The 15,479-nt window shown below is 45.8% G+C and overlaps 1 protein-coding gene across 2 annotated transcripts in view; it reads left to right on the top strand.

Annotated features, from left to right (window-relative positions):
• TBL1X (transducin beta like 1 X-linked) overlaps nucleotides 1-15,479 on the top strand; it is a 274,014-nt gene that overhangs the window by 56,743 nt on the left and 201,792 nt on the right. The window contains exon 1 of one of the 2 annotated variants that reach the window (XM_055106598.2): nucleotides 12,011-12,145. The exons of the other annotated variant lie outside the window; for it this stretch is intronic. The gene's annotated coding sequence lies outside the window, so the exon portion shown is untranslated. Of the gene's footprint in view, nucleotides 1-12,010; nucleotides 12,146-15,479 lie in introns of those variants that run through there. 2 annotated transcript variants of the gene reach the window in all.

Genomic DNA, 15,479 nt, shown 5'->3' on the forward strand with positions numbered 1-15,479 from the left:
TGGGAAAGGAAAAGACCATCTGAAAGTTTCCATCTGTGCGCAAGGTTTTCTGAACATGTTGACAACATGGGTTTAATTTTGTGAGGTCAGCAAGAGTTCTTGTGGTTTGGGATTTAGTAAAAACTGTAGGCTTTGTATGGGAAGAAAATCTCTCTCACCTCTGTCTTCTATTCTTCATTCTCTACACAGACTCTCCACTTGTCTTTAGCACTAAAAACACAAACTAAGCATTATGTTTTAAAAAAAACCCAAACCCCAAGTCCAGTAGCTGATTGCCCTGCTTTAGCTTTTCTCCCTCGTTGTCATTCTTCAAAGAAAGACTCCACTCCTTTCAGCTGTCACCCTTTCACCCTGATCACCGCATGCCGTCTGGCCTCTGCCCCACTTGAAAGAAGCACTCTTCCCAGGGCACCCGGGAACTCGGAACTGTGAACCCCCAGAGTCTGCCCAGCCCCTCTGTCCCTGCCTTTTGAGCAACAGCGACTGGTGCCACAACCTGGGGTGCCCCTTTCCCTGGGCAGCATTACCCACACTGGGCCACAGTGGGCCAAGTCACCCACACTGGGCCAGGTCACCCACACTGGACCATATGAGGCCACGCCACTCACACTGGGTCATGTCACCCACCCCAGGCCACACTGGGCCATGTCACCCACACTTGGCAGGGTCCTGTCTTTCTCCAGTCTGGTGTCTCCTTTATCTTGATGCTCAAGACTCTCTCAAAACACCAGTGGTTCAGCACAGTGTGGGGACAGAGACTTCAGCGAGGCGCCCCCAGCCCCACCCTTGACGGGAAATAAGCGCAAACTCCTTGTGCCTGAGACTCAAAGGGTCGTGTGCCTTTATTGGCCCCCTTGCCTTACACCAGTGTTCTTAACCTTTCTGTGTGTGTGCGTGGCTCTCTGTAGTCATCGAGTGAAGCCGCAGAGGTCTCAGAATCACATTCTAAAATAAAAGAATCATAAAGGAAGCGATTAAAAGTGCAATTGTCAAAATATCAAAAACATGATTTGTTGAATAGTGCTTTTTTCTTTTCTTTTTATTGGTAAAATACATGTAATATAAAATTTAGTCATTTTAACCTTTTTTTTTTTTTTTTTTTTTTTTTTTTTTTTAAGACAGTCTCCCTCTGTTGCCCAGGCTGGAGTGCAGTGGCACGATCTTCACTCACTGCAACCTCCACCTCCCAGGTTCAAGCAATTCTCCTGCCTCAGCCTCCTGAGTAGCTGGGATTACAGGCACACGCCACCACACCCAGCTAATTTTTATATTTTTAGTAGAGACAGGGTTTCACCATGTTGGCCAGGCTGGTCTCAAACTCCTGACCTCAGGTGATCCACCCGCCTTGGCCTCCCGAAGTGCTGGGATTACAGGCGTGAGCCAGTGTGCCCGGCCTATTTTAACCATTTTTAAGTGTACAGTTCAGTAACAGCAACTACATTCACACTCTTGCGCAGCCAACCTCCAGAACTCCTTTTGTCTCGTAGTCCTGAAACTCCATACATAACTACCCACTCATTTCCCCATTCCCAGCCCCAGCACCCACCCAACTTTCTGTTTCTGTGTGCTTCACAGCTCTGGGACCTCAGATACGTGGAATCCTACACTATGTGTCTTTTTGTGACTGGCTTATTTCACTCAGCGTACTGTCCTCCAGGTTCGTCCACATGGTAGCATGTGTCAGAATGTCTTTCCTTTTTAAGGCTGAGTGCTGTTCCACTGTATGGATAGGTCACTTTATTCCTGTAACTGTAGATGGATACCTGGGTTGCTTCCACCTTTTGACTGTTGTGAATAATGCTGCTACAAACTTGCCTGCACAAATATTTCCTTAAGATCCTGCTTTCAGTTCTTTGATGTGTGCTTTCTAAACCTTTTTTATTTTTTCCTTTTGTTTTGAGACAGGGTTTCACTCTGTCCCCCAGGCTGGAGTGCAGTGGCACGATCGTGACTCAGTGTAGCCTCGATCTCCTGGGCTCAAGCGATCCTCCTGCCTCAGTCTATCAAGTAGCTTGGACTACAGGCACATGCCACCATGCCCAGCTAATTTTTGTATTTTTGGTGGAGATGAGGTCTTGGTATGTTGCTCAGGTTGGTCTTGAACTCCTGGGCTCCAGCAATCACCTGTCCTTGGAGGGAGTTGGCAATGGAAGTGGGTTGGCTGTTGGAGCCCATTAGAATATTCCAGAGGGATGATGGTTCCTTGGACCAGGATGTGGTCAAGGAGCTGGAGAGATGGGAGTCAATTACAGACAAGACAGTGGGATTTATTGGGATTCTTGATTTCTCTCAGTGGTGAGAAATTTCGTCTTTCCACACACCTTCCATGGAAACCCGGAACACCATGGGTCCCCCGTAGGCAGTCTTAAGAGGATAGCTGTTTTTGTTCTCCTTCCAAATTCCCATTAGACTTGAGGTCAGAGTCACACTTTACTTGTTTTGAATATTTAAAGTAGTATACCTAATAGCTCAATAGACTGTATGCTTTTATTTTTATTTTTTGAGCCTGCCTTCCTAGGTATTTGGACAAATTTCTCCATAAGAGAAGTGAACACGTAACTCTAACTTGTAATAGCAAATACCGCAGGAACACTGGGAGCCACATATTAAGATGTTATTAGACCTTCCCTGGAGTATCCAAATGGTCTATAATTGCTTAATAAGGAGACGTTTTTGCTGAGATTTACATGATAGAGATTTGCTTTTTAAAAAGAAATTATCCAGATTTGAATGGAAAAATTGCATAGTCTCCTGAGTGTTGTTTTGCCTTTGACTTTGTACTGTTTAAGAACTGATTATGAGCAGGAGGAAATAACTCACTTCAGCTGTAATATAAATGTGCATTGGTATTTAAGCATATGTGACACATAAAACAATACCAACTTGGCCAGCATTTAAATGTTTATGTAAATTACATTTTTGGACAGGCACTTTCCTCTATTTTGCAGAGAAAATAATTTTTTCCCAAAGAGATTTTGTGTTTAAAAAAAAACCCCTAATACTACTATTAGGAGTGTTAGATGCCTTCGATGTGGTTTTCTTTCCTCTTTTTGCCTGAAAGGCTTGAGTGCTGAAGCATCTAGCGCTATTCTTGTGTCCGGGAACGTTCCTGCCTCATTTTTGTTTCTAGTCCTGTTTCTTTCTGTGTCAGAAATAAGACTAATGCGTGCAGCTGCACCTATAGTTCAAGATGAAGGGGTCTGTGTGAGAGAGAGAACGTCTGTGCATGTGTGTATGTGTGTGAGTGTGTGTGTGAGAGAGAGGAGAGACGGGCGGGGGAGGGGAGAGAGAGAAAAGAGAGAGAGAGAAAAAAAAACACAGCCTCTTTGTAATACCTGGTTGACTCAGTGAAGTCTGGCTCTCTGAGCTTTACTGAATTCCTCCTTACTTATTTTGGGGCCGGAGGTGGAGATGAGTTCAAAAGTAGATAAAATTTGCCTGTCACCTAAATGAGCAGAATAGATTGCGCATAATCTTTTCTAGATGAAGCCTGTGTTTTTGGCATTCTGCTCTCAAGTCCTCTGAGCTGATCTGAGAGTGAACTGGAGTGTTAAGTTGAGAGAGATGTTGATGACTCTGGTGTGGTCTTTTCCTTTCGGAGAAGTGGAGGTGAAATGACTTGCCCGGGGTCCCTGGGAAGCAGAGCTTGTGCCAAGATGTAATTTTTCGGTTCTAAGCCCTGTGGTTTTTCTTCTACAGCAAGGTGGGTACCCTTTTTCTGTAAGGGACCAGAGAGTATGGATTTTAGGATTTTGGGGCCAGTCTTGGCAACTATTCACCTCTGCAACTCAGCCACATTGTGAGAAGGCAGCCCTGCACATTGCATAAACAAACAAATGTGGCTGTATTCCAATAAAACTCCATTTATGGCCACTGACTTTTGAATTTCATAGAATATTCTGTAAGCATGTGTCGGCAGCTTCCCCTGTGCAGGTCCATGCTCAGAGGTAGTCGCGTTGGGGAAAGTTGCTTTCTGCCCTCCTGGAGTTGATAGACTTGTGGGGAGGCAGATACTGGAAAGCAGCCGCAGACACCCAAAGGGGGTAGTCAGTCCCCTGTCATGGGAATTGTGATGGGGAGCGCCCTCCCCTGTGCATTTAGAAAGGCCCCGCCACACAGAACCATTGGGAAGCTGAGGCTTGGAGATTGCGTGGGATTTGAGATGAGCCAGGCATGGGCAGGGAGATCGCACAGGGGAAAGGAGGATCGCCGTGGATCACACAGGACAAAGGAGGTCCTGACCTGTCCACCCCCAAAGCCCTTTGCTTCCCTTGCCCACGTTGGTGTAGGGTGGGCCGAGAGGGGGCGCAGTGTGAGGAGTGACTGTAGCTGCAGCTCAGCAGCGTCTCAGGAGAAGCCAGCTGTCTCTACTCACCACGGGAGTTTATTTCCAGTGTGGGAGAGGGACTCTTGAGAGAGAAGGACAAGATGCCCGTTTGCCCTACAGATTCCTTTGAGGAAAATTACTATAGGGGTCTCGTCTCTGTTGTATTTATTGTAGTACGACCTTTTTTTAAGTGATTCACTATAATCTCTCTAGGCCGTATTTAGGCACTGACCCTTAATGTGCGTTAAAAAAAAAGTTTTGGGATATTTTGGTTTATTTATGTGTGTGTATGTATATAGTTGTTAAATTGGTGTCCTTGGGGTGGGGGTCGATCGGTGGAACCTTATCTTCTCTGCTTTCTTGCTCCACCCCATATTTTGGTTTGTTTTTGTTAGAGGTCAGCAAACCTTTTGTTGTCAATGGCCAGATAATAAATATTTTGTGCTTTTTAAACCCTGTAGTCTCTGGGTGTTATATGGCAAAAGCAGCCATTGACAACATGTGAGTGACTGAGTGTGTTTATTTATGGGCACTGAGGTGCTGGGATCCCATATTCACACTGTTCCGCCACCATCACCGCCATTCATAACTCCCAACCTTTTTCTTTTTCTTGGCGGAGGAGTGGAGCAGGGTCTTGCTCTGTTGCTCAGGCTGGAATGCATCACGGCTCCCTACAGCCTTAACGATCCTCCTATGTCAGCCTCCCGAGTAGCTGGGACCACAGGTGCGCATCACCACGCCAGGCTGATTTTTTAACTTTTCTGTAGAGACGTGGTCTCCTTAGGTTGCCCAGGCTGGCAGCAAACTCCTGGCCTCAAGCATTCCACCCACTCCTGCCTCCCAAAGTGTTGGGATTACAGGTGGGAGCCACCGTGCCCAGCCTCAGAACTTTTTCATTATCCCAACCCGAAACCTGGTCCCCATGAAACAGTAACTCCCCATTCTCCCTTCCCCCGCAGCCCCTGGCACCCACCGTTCTATTTTCTGTGTCTGTGGATTTGACTAGTCTGAGGTGCCTCATGTCAGTGGAGTCATGCTGTGTTTGTCCTTTTGTGTCTGGCTTTTTTCACTTAGCATAATGTCCTTGAGGTTCTCCCATGTTGTAGCCTGTGTCAGGACATTTGCAGCTCAGTTCATTTCCGAGGAATTGTCCTATATGCAGGGGGTCTTAGGAACACAGGTAACTTCACTTCCCATTTGAAGAGCGAGGAGTTCTCCCGAGGCCCTGAACAGGAATAGAGACTGTGAGGCATTGGCGTTTGGAAGGAAGTGTCTCTGAAATAGAAACGACTGTCAGATGAAGAGGGACAGTTCAGTATGGTACCCGGGCCTGCCTTTCCAGACATCCCCAGCCTCTTTGCTTAGTTCCCACTCTGGGCCCCTGGGCAGGTGACCCGCAGCTGCACATGGGTTTCCTGGGAAGCCACAGTGCTGAGGATCTTGGGAGAGAGGCTCAGGATCAGAGCCTGGGGAGTGCAGGAGCTTGGGGGAGTGGGGGGGTCGGTGGGGGAGGGGGGGGGGTCGGTGGGGGCGGGGGGTGCTGCTTTGGGGATTGGGAGGAGTGGACTGGGGCGGGGTCACAGAGTCTTTAGCTGAACCCATGGGTGCTCTGGGTCTCGGCTTGTCCTGACTCAAGTCAAGGGGCCCAGGCCTTTGTAAAGGTCCACATTGCCCATTCACTGGGGCCTGGCTTTGGGTGAGGGTGGCAACTGGAGATGGGGGGAAGCCCTGAACGGGAATCTTGGCCACACACTGCTATATCCGCGACACCAAATTCTATCCCACCTGTTGTTGGCTGTTCTGGAAACCAGCACTGAAAAATACGGAGTGGAAAAGTTTTCTGATTTTTTTTTTCCTGCTTTGTTTGGGTTTTTTGGAAAACAATTTCAAAATTAGCATATGGCTTGTTAAAATTAAATCACAAAGGAAGTGCCTATGGTAACGTTTTGATCAGGCTCTAGGTCTGTGTGAACCACGGCCCATATTTGAAAATCCAGCTTTATTGGGACATAGCCATGCCCATTGCTTTCTGTGTCCTCTGTGGCTGCTTTAGTGTGCCACCAGGGCAGACTTGGGTGGGTTGCAGCAGAGATGGCATGGCCCTCAAGGTCCAAGATGTTTACTCTCTTGCCGGTCCTCTGTTATCTCTGGTCTTTGTGGTTGCCACAGTTTTCTTGGATCCAGGAGTTAAAGGCAGTCCTGAGGGGTGATGGCTTCATCTCCGCAGTTGCCTGGAATGCTGAATTTCAGACGTGCTAAAGGAGGGGTTCAGACATTGTGTGGAATGCATTCAGACCCCAGATGTGGGTGCAGGAAGGCAGGCATGGCACAGCCAGGTAGAGACTGGTTTCCAGGCCCAAGCAGCCTTCAGCAGCTGTGCGCCTTGTTTCTGATGTCGTTTGGGAGTAAGAATAATGTAGACATGGGGGGTCATGAGGCTCAGGGTAAAACTTCAAGGAAACCTCCATGGCATGGTCGGGCGCAGTGACTCATGCCTGTAACCCCAGCACTGTGGAATGCCAAGGTGGAAGGATCGCTTGAGGCCAAGAGTTGGAGACCAGCCTGGGCAACATAAGGAGACCCTGTCTCTACCAAAAAAAAAAAAAAAATGACCAGGTATGGTGGCGCACACCTGTGGTCCCAGCTACTCAGAAGGCTGAGGCGGGAGCCTGGGAGGTTGAGGCTGCAGTGAGTTGTGATTGCACCATGGCACTCCAGCCTGGACCACAGAGCAAGACCCTGTCTCAAAGAAAGAAAGAGAGAGATAGAAAGAGAGAAAGAAACCTCCATGGCAGATGCATGGAGGAATGGGTTAATATCTAGAAATACGCTGAGTGGTGGAGTAAAGAAAACCCACAATAGAATACCTGATGAATGTGGGGAAAGCACTTCTGAGCTCCTCTAGTTTTAGAAGACCTAAAAAGACGATTTAAAAAAACGAACAGGAGAGCCCTATTATTGTTGATGTCTTCCAAAACGAACGTGCATTTATAAGCCAGGTGGCATTTTAATGTCACGAGGGGGTCCATTCTCCCATCCGTCTCCTTTGCTTTTGTTAGAGTCAGTAGCTTCTAGGTCTGCTTGATATTGGAGAGGATACTGAATGCAGAAAATTTTGTTTAATTATAATGATTTGATTTTTTCCTTCTGTATTCAAGTTTGCCTGCTTCTAATGAATTGGCAGAAATGAAGAGCTTGCTCAGATTTTGCCAGGACCATTTAAAAGCAATTAAAATCAATTTAGTTATTAAATTTGAAATTATTGTCTGGCTAAATGATAGTTTAAAATTCAATGTATACTGGCACTTACTTTTTAATGAACAGGCCACATCACACATTTTTATGTTCTCAAATTATCTGTGGCTTTAAAGCTGTAAAAAAAGGTGCTCTTTTAAAAAAGCCCTGCATGTTTCCTTTTTCCTCTCTACTTCCGCTAAAATATTTACATGTTTCTTTTAAAATAAGGTGAGAAAATCCCCTTGACTTCTCAATTTTAAGAAACTATACTTATCTTTTCATCACAAATGTTCATTTATCTGTGTTGAAGTCAACCCAAGAAATCTTAAAATACAACGGAAAGAAAATGTTTCTGGATTTTTTCCCTAGAATACATATACTTTTAAATGGCACGTTTTACCCATTGACCTTAATTCCTCCCTCCCTCCATTACATTTTTAGATGTGTTCAATGAAACGTAGTCCTCCCCCTTTAAAAAAATGGACCGAGCATCACGTGTGAGGCTGCAAAGAGGCTCCCTGCCAAAGCATCTTATCTGCCGCTGGTAAAGCCCCGCCCCTCCGTCAGCAGCTAACCCTTGAGCGGGATGTGTGCTTGTGCCGGGTGCATTGCATTAAGAGAATGCAACTGAATAGAGAAGGATCAGGACCTTTTGTGCAGAGGTGGGGAGTGTTAAAAAGGGGGAGGCCTGGGTGGGAGGGTGGAGTTAGTGGGAGATGGGTATGCTTAGTGCTTAAATTCCCTGCATTTCCTAACATGAATTTAAGAAACTCACACAGTAAATGAGTCAGGGAGAGGGAGAGACAGGGAGAGAGGGAGGGGAGAGGGAGAGTTCCTTTCATTCATGACAGGATGAACTTTGCATGCTTCAGAACAATTTACATTTTTCCTTATTTCTAGGTACTTTTTTGAACTAAGAACCTGGAGGGTGTGTGTGTGTGTGTGTGTGTGTGTGTGTGTTGGTGTGTGTTGTGGTGGGGTTTTTTTGCCTTATATTTCATAAATATTTCTTGGTTGATTAAATGTCAATAATCGCTCATTTCTGGTTTGTAAAGCTGTTACCTGATCCTTGAATACCACGAATATTTTGTACATTCAAAATAATTGAGAGAAAATAACAACGACAACAAAAAGACACAAATAAAAAGCATCTCCGCTTATTTAAGCAGAGTAGATCTGTGCAGGGCGCTGTGGCTCATGTCTGTAATACCAGCACTTTGGGAGGCCAAGGCGGGAGGATCCCTTGAGTCCAGGAGTTCGAGACCAGCCTGGGCAACATAATGAGAGGCTCTTTTTTTTTTTCTTTTTGAGACACGGTCTCATTCTGTCGCCCAGACTGGAGTACAGTGGCACTATCTCAGCTCACCGCAACCTCCACCTCCTGGGTTCAAGTGATTCTCCTGCCTCAGTCCCCCTAGTAGCTGGGATTATGGGCGCGCACCACTACCACCCGGCTAATTTTTGTATTTTTAGTAGAGGTGGGGTTTCACCATGTTGGCCAGGCTGGTCTCGAATTCCTGACCTTAAATGATCCACACCCTTCTTGGCCTCCCAAAGTGCTGGGATTACAGGTGTGAGCCACCACACTGGGGCGCAAGAGCACGTCTTTTAAAATCAGTGCTGTCTGTGGGGTGGGAGGGGAGGAGAAGTAGATCTGGCCATGCTGAAAGGTTCGTGCAGTGGCCTCCTGAGCTGCGCACATGCTTCTGGAGCTTTGGGTGGACATTTAGTCTGCATGTGGATCTCTGTCCAAGCCTGCACTGGGAGCCCCTGCCCCAGGAAGCGAAGGCTGCATTTCTTTTATGTCAATTAACAGACTTCTGCCCCACCCTGGACATCTGAGCGTTAACTGATTTGTAAGGGAGGGGTGAGGGAGGGTAAAATTACAATTCTATATCTTAACATTGGGGGTGAAGCATTTTTACCCTAGAGGAATTCTATCCAAACACATTAAACACTTTTAATAAGGGACAAAGGGTTGGGACTTAGCGGTTAGGGGGCAAGCCCATGAGCCTCACTCCTTGTGCTCTCTCTCCAGGAATTGGAGAGGGAATCCTTTTGCCACGCCTCCCACGGGCCTGGCACTGGGCCCGCGGGCTTGCCTTAGTCTCCTGGGCTGCCCTAACGCAGCACCACGTGCCGGGCGGCTGTAACAGCAGCCAGTAATTCTCCCACAGTCCTGGAGGTTCTAAGTCCCAGATCGAGGGGTCGGCACGGTTGGTTCCTCCCTAGGCCTCTCTCCTGGGCTTGTAGATACTGTCTTCTCCCTGGGTCCTAACAAGGTCATCCCTCTATGTGTGTCTGTGTCCCCTCATCTCTAGTCCTGTTGGATTAGGGCCCGTCCTAATGACCTCATTTTACCTTAGTCACCTCTTGAATGGCCCTAACTCCAAATGAACAGTCACATTCTGAGGTCCTGGGGCTTAAGGCTTCAGCATATGAGTTGGGAGTAGGGATGTAACATGCCTAATGTCCAAAACAGGAAAATCCATAGAGGCAGAAAGTGGGTTCCTGCTTGCCAGGGCTGGGGACGGGCAGTGTGGGGTGACTGCTAGCCAGCACAGGGTTTCTTCTGGAAGTGATGAAAGTGTTCTGGAATTAGACAGCGGTTGCAAAATTCTGAATGTATTAAAAACCACTGAATTGTACATTTTGAAAGAGTGAATTTCATGGTATGTGAATTATATCTCAGTAAAGTTGTTATAAACAAAAACTGTGAGGGTAAGAGGTAAAAGGAAGGGAGTTGAAAGCAGCATCAGGTGTGAACAGCCCATAATTCAGCCCATAGACGAGCGCGAACTCCTAGCACAGCTGTCTGTTGAAGATGTGCGTGAATGCTTGCTTTCCGCAACCTTCGGCCTGCTTTTCTCTACTCTCCAATTTCATCATACATTCTCTTCCTTCCTCCCCCTCCCCACTTTTTCAAAACGTTTCTTCTAGTCCTTACTTGTGGCTACACAAAATTCCATAAACATAATGCTGCAGTTCAAAGAAGTGTTCTGATGGTAGGGAGATAACTTAGGAAAATATTTTACCTTTGGGGAAGTTTTGGTTTCCTTCTGAGTGAAAACCCTCCATGAAAGAGAAACTTAAATGCAGTTTTCAAATGCTCCTGAGACATTCCCAGCCTTTTCTTTGTGGAGAAGTGAAGGCAGGACAATTTCCAAGGCAAAGAGGGACCTATCGCAGACAGCAGACCCCAAGTAAAGAAAGGCACAGTGATGGTGGGTATTCGTGCAGTGTTTTGAAAATGTGGAGGTCAGGGATGCTAGCTTACCAGGCCAGCATGATCAAGTTACGAGAAATGGAGACCAGGACACTACCTCTGCTGGGTGTGCTGCTCCGGGCTCCTTCGAAAGGGGAAGCAGCTGGTGGACTTCCTTGGGCTGTGGTTAAATGGGGCTCCCATAGGTGCCATGAAGGCTCTGCAGAGCCAGGGATGCTTGCACCCTGGAGAGACCTTGCTCCAGGAGCTCAGGAGCTGGTAGGGGTGGTGACAGTGAAGCACTGGCTTGCCGTGCCCGGTGCTTGGGCAGTGCTGAGCTCCGAGGGAGGAACCCAGAACCATGCGGGAGCAAGGGAGGGAGGCAGGTGAGGAGAAGGGTTGCCCAGGAGCCTGCAGGTCGGGTCGGTGTTGTATCAAATTGTCTTTTCCTGCTTTGCTGTCTGATCCCACTAAAGACTAGCCAGAGAGATGTGGAGGTGAAAAATGGTGGACAGCCATTTTTCTCCCTTTCACTGTGTCTACAATGTCTGTTTCATATCAACAGCAACATCTGTGCAGGCATCCTAATGAGTATAAATAATGTCTTCAGAAAACTGGGTTTGTGAGGCTCCTGTCATCTGAATTTCTTTCATCATTTAAGTGATGATTTTTTACTCATTGACATACAGTTGTTATTTAGTGGCCACGTATTATTCGTATAGGGTTCTTTATGTGCTTTCTGTGTACATTTGTTTTCGTGCTCATCGTATTTCAGTGTGGCTTATATATAATAAGATGCACCTATTCTTAGCTATTGTGGACTTTTTTTAAAAAAAGGTTTATAGAGATATGATTCACATACCAAACACCCATTTAAGTGCCTAATTCAACAGTTCTTAATACCCTAATTAAAAAAAAAAATACAGTGTTGAGTATTTTCCTTTTCTCGTTTTTCGCTAAAGTAGACTCAGGACTGGGGGTATCTGTCAGTCCCTTGGTTTGATTCTTGGCTGCCAGTGTTTACTGGGGACGGATGTTGGTACCTCCCTTAATAGGATATTGTTACAGCATTTTACAAATTCTGGTTAAAAAAAGTCCCACATGAGATCTCCCCTCTTCCCCCCTCTCTGAGTGTAGGCATTGTCAGCTGCAGTTGTCCAGCATCTCCAGGACTCTTTTCATTTGCGGGATGGAAACAATGTACCCTCTGAACAACTCCTCCCTGTTTCTCCTCCCTCCAGCTCCTGGCAACCACTATTCCACTCCCTGCTTCTTTGAATTTCACAACTTGAGGTAGCTTGTGTAAGTGGAATTATTTTAAAAGCTGGTTCATGTTAAAGTGCTTAGAACAGAGCTTGGTGAGCATCCGGTCAACAGTAAGTACTTTTATTATTCTTTTTATATTACTCTTTTTTTTTAAAGAGGCCAGACACATGGGCTTCTGTCTTTTCACAGCTTGGGATCTATGCAGACCCAGGCTTCCAGAAGCCATCCCACTTGAATTCTTACTCCCTTTTCCCCTAAAAAGAAGCTCTGAAATCCTAATTGTCAAGAAGGCTTTGCCTGCTGTGCATGCCTGAGTAATGTTATTTTTGTCATTATTTGAGAGACGGAGAGGAAGCTTCCAGTCCCCTGTAAGGAAACGAAATCATCGTGCACAGATGTGGTTCTGTTTATAGAGGGAAGGAAATGGAGGTGAAGAGTGTGTGTGGCTTGCAGCCAGGCTTGCGAGTGTGCAGAGAAATAAACGTTTTTGCCTCCAGAGTTTTAACTGGAAATGTGTCTGAATTCTACCTCCTGGGCACACTGGCCTGAGGTCTCCCCTGCATACCTGATCGTGAAAGTCTTCGGGTGTGTTTGTAAACACGCAGCCCCCCTTATGTGAGAGTCAGCACAAACTTCTAAAGATGCGATGATGAATTCTATCAGAGAAGTCTTTCTGGTTTTGTGAAAATAACCTTGCACTCTTTAATTATATCCAAATGATCAAATCTGGCTCTGATGTCTTGTCAAAATTAATGTTAAAGGGCAGTGCCCTTTATATTTTACTTGTCTGGGTATAAACATCCTAGTCTTTAAAGTTGAGTCCGTAGGACTACCTCTCTACTTGATTACTCTGAAAAGAGTGTATAGAGTGAGTTTTTTAAATGGAATTAGTGTGCATACGAGGAACAGAGTGACATTTAACAAATCCTTCAATAGATAGTGCTGGTATGAGGATTGGTGAAACTAGAGGTAGGGAATGAGCATTTTTGGTTCTGTATCATATTCCCAAGACATTTTCGAATGATTCACCCTTTGCCATCAGAATGGTTTGAAATCGATCAGCCTGAATCCACTAATGTGGGCTGCGGCACATGAATTTTAACACTAGAAGCACACGGTTGTGCTGTGTTTCAAATGAACTCTGGCCATTTGAAGTAAGCAGGCATAGGCAGTCTTCTGTCCTGTGATAACCTCAGTACATATCCTTTCTGTTTTTTAAAGTACCTTACAAGCTGCTGCATTACAGTCGTTATTATTGGGCCATTACAAAAAGCTGTCCAATTTTAAGTGTCTTGGATAAATCTTGTTTGCCCCAGCATCAGAATTGAGCATTTTTTTTTTTTTTAGATGGAGTCTTGTTCTGTCACCAGGCTGGAGTGCAGTGGCGTGATCTCGGCTCACTGCAACCTCCACCTCCCGGGTTCAAGCGATTCTTCTGCCTCAGCCTCCGGAGTAGCTGGGACTACAGGCGTGCACCACGATGCCCAGCTAATTTTTGTATTTTTTAGTAGAGGTGAGGTTTCACCATGTGGGCCAGCATGGTCTCGATCTCTTGACCTTGTGATCTGCCTGCCTTGGCCTCCGAAAGTGCTGGGATTACAGGAGTGAGCCATTGTGCCTGGCCAAAATTGAGCACTTTTATCATGTAGTATTCATGTCTTACTGGCAATGCCCTGTAAAGTTAAATAAGTTACATTTGTCTTGCACAGGTAATAATTATGAGGTAATTTCCACAGAATCCAAGGGCCTCATTGACTTTGCTATAAAATCAAAACAGCGAATTCTGATAAGACTAGACGCATGTTACTATTAAATTGGGCTGTCTCCTGGCCACTGTTGTGCCTTTAACCTCAGCAGAAGGGGAGCTGGGCTGCAGAGTGAAATTACCCGGAGGTCAAATATTGCTAATTTGACTTTTATCATAGAGACATTTTCTCCTCTCGCACCAAGGCAGTGGCTTTAATTCCTCTTTCAGTGGTGAGACAGGTGCAAAGCGTTTACAAAAGGCTTTCTCTTGTTTTGAATGCGCCAAGAAAGATTTCCAGGCCGTTAAGTTACCAATCCTTCTTTTTAAGTCTTGAAGCAATTACTGTAAGGTCAATCCACTAATTTCCTTTCAGAGTTACCAAAGACCTCTCATGTAATCATTTGGTACTTGTTGCCATGTAGCCAGTATCACTGAGTGCTTTTACTGTGAGCAAAGCACAATGCATCGGGCAGGGAGGGATCCAAAGGGATCTTGATTTTTACCTTTGAGCCATCTGTGGTCTTGAGTGATCTACATGCATTAGCAATTAAAAGGTCCTGATATTCTTGTTTGGGCATATTGAAAAATGTGCTCTTACAGATAGGTTTCCTCTCTCTACTGCCCCCCGCCCCCCAATTTTTTTTATTGTGGTAAAATACATAAAACAGAATTTACCATCATAACCATTTCTAAGTACACTGTTCAACAGCATTAAATATTCATAACATTGTGCAATCCTCACCACGATCCATCTGCAGAACTTTTTCATCATACCAAACAGAAAACTGCCCCATTAAACACAAACTCCCTATTCTTCCCTCCCCACAGCCCCAGCAACCACCGTTCTACTTTCTCTCTCTATGATTTTGACACTCTAGGGACCTTTTATATGTGGGATCATATGGTATTTGTCCTTTTGCGTCTGGCTTAGCACAACGTCCTCAAGTTTCATCCATGTCATAGCATGCGTCAGAATTTCCTTCCTTTTTAAGGCTGTATAATATTCCAGTGTATGGATGGACTACACTCTGTTTATCCATTCATCTGTCAGAGGACACATGGGTGGCTTTCACCTTTTGGCTGTTGTGGATAATGCTGCTATGAGCATTGGCATATGTTTACTTCTCATTGATTTAAGTTTACATAGTCATGTGTGGCTAGTGGCTGCTGTATTAGACAGGACAACCCTAGGCCTGATAGCCCTGAGGACCCAGTTTGGGTGGGAAGACAGGGGTGACCTGCAGCGAGTTGTCGGCTGGGGGCCTTGGTGAGAGCCAGATCTGGGTTGTGAGGCCACTCGAGGCAGGGGGAATGGTGTGGCGGGAAGTGAGGCCCAAAATGAGAATTTCAGAGTTGAAAGCTTTGGAAGTAACATGATGCTCTATGACTGTGACCAGACTCAACTGCACCAATGTGCATCTGAGATCAGGTCATTGGCGTTGAAATCGTGAAATGCTCACTGCTTGGGACGTTTGCACTGTGCTTGATGTCTGGAGGTTCCGTTAATGTTAAAATAGCAATTATGGGACTGGAGATTAGGTTTAATGTCTGGGTTTTTTCCACTGTCTTCAAAAGCCCAGGTCTTAGTAGTAACCATGCTGCTCCCCATTTTAGTAATTTCAGCCTGGTTTATGTTGCTCAATAGCAGAAAAGCGGTTCAGATTTCCTTTGGCTATCATGGACCATATGTTTGCCCA

This window comes from Pan paniscus, chromosome X (assembly GCF_029289425.2).
Source record: "Pan paniscus chromosome X, NHGRI_mPanPan1-v2.0_pri, whole genome shotgun sequence".
NCBI classification, from domain to species: Eukaryota; Metazoa; Chordata; class Mammalia; order Primates; family Hominidae; genus Pan; species Pan paniscus.